Source organism: Cucurbita maxima, unplaced genomic scaffold (assembly GCF_002738345.1).
Source record: "Cucurbita maxima cultivar Rimu unplaced genomic scaffold, Cmax_1.0 Cma_Scf00014, whole genome shotgun sequence".
Classification (NCBI taxonomy): Eukaryota; Viridiplantae; Streptophyta; class Magnoliopsida; order Cucurbitales; family Cucurbitaceae; genus Cucurbita; species Cucurbita maxima.
In genome coordinates this window covers 4,325,315-4,330,309 of record NW_019272030.1, presented here as the reverse complement: position 1 = coordinate 4,330,309, position 4,995 = coordinate 4,325,315, and the positions used below count along the sequence as shown (strand labels likewise).

The 4,995-nt window shown below is 33.8% G+C and overlaps 1 pseudogene; it reads left to right on the top strand.

Annotated features, from left to right (window-relative positions):
- The window catches only part of LOC111489727, a 5,928-nt pseudogene extending 3,278 nt beyond the window's left edge, over nt 1-2,650 (top strand).
- The last annotated feature ends 2,345 nt before the right edge of the window (nt 2,651-4,995 follow it).

The following is a 4,995-nucleotide window of genomic DNA, read 5'->3' as shown; positions in this document are numbered from 1 at the left end:
GGGGGGGGGGGGGGGGGTGTTTCTGCTTTTGGGGGTGTGTTTTTTGATGGGGTTTCTTTGTTTTTGCAGGGAGTAATCGGAAGAATCTTTTTTTTTTTTTTTTTTTTTTTTTTTTGGGAGGTGGTGTTGCGCTAGAAAGTTCACATAGATTTATTCATCCTATTTTTAAGTGAAGTTTTTAATCTATATGTTAGCAGATATGTTTATTCATTTTTTGCATTTCTGTGGATGCAGACAACATATAATGTCATTGCATACAAACATAAACCTCGCTTGCAGACTGCAGTAGAGATGTTGAGAACTACGCAAGAACTAGAGCGCAGATTGAGAGAAGTATGCTATACTCACAACCTTTCAATTATGATATATTTTTTTTCCTAATATTTTGCTCCACTGCTCTTCACTGCACATGTTTCCTTTTTATCAGGCAAGTAATGCATTATCAAAGCTTATATAGGTGTAAATTAACGTAAGGATTATATATATATATGAGTCTAATTACTATGTTTAAGCCTCAGGCATGCGATATGATTAAAGTTGTTCAGTACGTTCAGTGTCTCTTGCAAGCTGCAAGCTGCAAGCTGGTCTACTGCCTGCCTGCAAATAAGAAAAGGGTTCCAATCCAAGAGAATAAGAACAAATGAACAATTACAAAAATATTTAGATATAGACGTCCTAAGCAGGGGTAAATGTAGCCATGTAGAACACTCCACCTCTAAAGACTCCGTTATTTTTCTTAGTTCAGATTCCCATGAAAACAACAAAAAACCAACCCTCCATAAGACTCCACCCCTCCCCCTAGGGCCAAACAGACTCCAAGCCATTCCTAATTGATCGAGTAAACTAGAAACTCAAGGGAAAATGGTCCTAGTCTTCAAATGTCTTCCTATTGTGAATGCACCATTGTAGCCTCCAAAAAGATGGAAGACTGCATTCTAAATCCAATCTGTAACACCCTATGTAATACCTTACCACACAGAATTTAACCTTTTTAGAAAATTTTTACCTTCCATAATGTGGAGAATAACATGGACTCAGACGCAGAGGGGCAGGGCTACACAAGTGATTAAAGGAAGAGCTACAACAGAACCCTTTTGAAGGAGCAAGGAAGTTTAATCTATTGATTAGATCCTGTTCAGGTAAGGTTGTCTATAAACCTTGTTAGTTCCATAATTCGTTCTTATACAAAGCCTTTCTTTACTTTTCTTTCTCCATTCATAGGTTATCTGAATAAATCATAAACCATGTCTGATGACCCCACAACTCTTTTGTTCCCAAAACTCAAATTGTTGAAACCAAATTATTGACCATTCGAGGCCTCCAAAACATTTTTCCAAGCTATCAGCTTGATAAGAAAAACTCTCATGTCCCAACTCCCACCTCTTTCAAATATTTCTCGAGGATAAAAGAAAACTTAGTCAAATGCTTGGAACCAGGCATAGGCAAAGACCAGATGATCCAAAACATGATTCACTTAATGTGGTGGAATGAATCTGAAATCACATATTTAACATAATTTTGAATGTTAGACAAACAAGGGGTACAAGGGACCAGACATTGCTCGAAGTCTTCTCAAGCATTCTCAAGCCTCACCGACCTCGTAAAATAGCACACAACCTAGCTGGTTAGAAACTCTTGGATTCCTCTCCCTTAGTCTAGCCAAGCAAGAGCCAAACACCTCATAAAAGCCTCTCCAAACTGCACAATGCAAAATATCATAGCATGTACCCTTGTAGTACTCGAGAGAGTTTATCTTCAACCATATCTTATCTCTCTCGCTTCCTTTGATCGAAGGATATATATTTGCAGTAAGTAAGAGTAATCATGTGATCAACTTTCACAGATGTCGTTGTTTTACGTCTCGTCAAGTCTTTCTCAACTGCTCCTGTTCTCTTTGTTGACCAGTTAGAGAGCCTTATTGTTGACTCCGTGTCTGTACTTCTGATACATCAATGAAATGCTTAGTCTCTTGTTGCAAAAAGACCGTTCTATCACAGAATGCAATACAGTTTCTAATTTTCATTGAAGAGTCTAATTCCTTTAAAGATACACTGACTTTTATTGCAAATTCATTTCAGTTGTTTCAAGGACATAAAACACAATTTCAAGAACTAAATCAGTTTATTGAGATGTCTTCTAGGTTTCCCTGCCAATATTGATCCTACATGGGGAGGCTGATACTGTAACCGACCCATCGGTAAGCAAGGCGTTGTACGAGAAATCAAGCAGTACAGATAGGAAGTTAATAATTTACGAAGAGGCATGGCATTCTCTTTTAGAGGGTGAGCCAGATGAAATTATAGTCCAGGTATTTGATGACATCATCTCATGGATGGACGAACGCTGCAAGTAACGGTTTTGGTCACCGACTTATCGACGTTCTTTTGTGTATGATTTGGTGGGGAAAGAAAGGGAAAAAAAATGCCATGAAGAAGAGTTTGGAAATTATGTTATGGGCTTTTACAGGGTCAGGAAACTGTTGAAGTAATGTATTAATAAAAATTGAATTGAAACAGGCGGACACTTTGAAACTAGACATCATTGCTTCTGTTTATGGCTCCATAAATCTCACTTGGTTTGGGTGAAAGAAAGCTTAAGGGTATGAGTTCAAGAACCAGCCACAAGCTATTGAAGGGTCTTTCTTTCATAATTTGAACCTTTCATCATTGTCTTGTTCACTGTGGCTAAACTGAATGGTTTTATTATATATTTATTTTTTATTATTTTTATTTTTGAAAAAATCATTGTTCTCAAGACATGATTTTGATTTAGTAATTATAAATTTTTTTTAGAATTGTTTAACATCTAAGTAAATTAGTAATATATGAATGAATAAATATACTGTGAGATTTCACATTGATTGGGAAGGAGAACGAAACACCCTTTATAAGGGTGTAGAAACTTCTCCCAAGCAGCGTTTTAAAAACTTTTAGGAAAAATTCGAAAGGAAAAGTTCAAAAAAGATAACATCTACAAACAATGGGCAATAGTCAATCTTAGAAACACTTTATAAGTAGGCAATAAGGTCTTGTCATAGGGGATGCTAGGGAAATCCAAAATCTTAGTTCGAGTCCCAAACAAAGAGCGTTGGCTCGTGAACCCTAAACTCTAAACTCTAAACTCTAAAATGATACCCACAAGGATAGTCACTTTAAGAAGTACTTAAAAGACAAATAAGTAACATGATCATATCGTCGATAAAGATAAAGATCATCACGTATCGATCTAAATTTAAAATTTCAGTTCAACTCCTAAATATAAAGCGTTATATATTGGATGTGACACTTATGTCACAATAGACTTTACATGAAATGTAAAATTGGGCATCGAGAAACTTTGAATGAAGTGGTTCACCCACTTGGTCATTTGTGGTTGTGGCTCTACAAACAATCTCCATCTCCATCTTACATTATATCATCAAATATTTTTCAACCCAAAATCTATTCAAATCTTCCACAGTTCTTTTGATTTACTTTCCCCCCCATATTTCAATGGATAAAACTTTTATTTTAAAGTCAAGTCAACATGCTGTAAGTCAACGCTTTTACAAATCAATATACGAATGTAATTGATATTTACAAAAAGGCCCTTCTTATATTATTATGCATTGACATTTTACAAGGTCATAAGTATTCACATATTTAGATTTTTTTTTTTGGTTATTTTATAAATTTACTCTTTAAAATTACAAATTTAATTTTTTTTAATATTTACGAATATATTAAATAAAAATTGAGAATTTCATACGTAAAAAAGCAATTAATTTTTTTTTTAAATATAAAGTTGACAAAAATTCCAACTGAAATGTCAAAATTAAAATAATTGGAAAAAAAAATATAAAAAGTTATTTATTTATTTTTTAAAGTTAGAAATGTGTTGAATAATTATAAAAAGTTAGTGGAATAATATTCATATTATTTCACATAGTTGCCGCATCACATTTCGCTTTCCACCATGATGCTACATTAATTTTTTTCTCCTTTTTTCCTTTTTTTATTTATTTATTTTCTTGTTACCTTTTTAAAATTAAGATTTCCAACTTCCATAATTAATATGTAAATAAGAAATAAAGAAAATGAAAAAATGAAGGCAAAAAATACTCGAAGCAATAAACCACATTAATTAAGATTATTATTTAATCAAGTTTGTTAATTTTATAGCTAAATTACATAAATATCCGATAAACCAATGCACGAGCTGAGTCTCCCATGTCTTGGATTGGTAACACGATGCATGAGCTGAGTCTCTTATATCCCGCCTACTCTCCTCCCTATAGAACGTTAAACAGGTAGAGAAATAAGAGTTGTCATGATAAAAATCTTAAAACTCTAAAGCTTCAATTACAGTATTTGGTCGGTTCATCATTTTTATTTGACACGAGCATAGCTTAATTAATCAAACTATTACTTACCCTTTATTAAAATTGTCGTTTCGATTCTCCCTCTCATTTTCGATGTTGATGTTGCTCCCATATTGATATCTAGTATGAATTGATGTGATAGCACGATCGGTGAAAAGGACTTCGGTTTCGATGGAGACAGTGTTTGGGTTTGTATGTGTGTTTAATCAACATCAAGTATCTATTATTGACCATCTCTTTCTCAAAAATCTTATCTAATATTCATAAATATGGAGCCAAAGACCATATCTTGTTGATTCCATTGACATCCTAATGGGGTGCTTTGAAAGCTCAGTTTCTCTACTTAATCTTCCTCTCCCCCAAAACTTCAAGTTGAACAACACTTGGACTCCACAATTCTTTTCTTTCTTTCTCGGTGCTACCACGGAATGTCCACGACTCAACTATTTCATCGACTACACCGACACTCTCTTTGATATCAATCACTTTTCCATGACAAAAATCTAACGTTCACTGCAGGTCAGGAAGAAAAGCTCCAATAATTATGATCGGTTTGTTCGTTTACTCTCTTACAAAAAAAAAAAAAAAAAAAAAAAAAAAAAAAAAAAAAAAAAAAAAAAAAAAAAAAAAAAAAA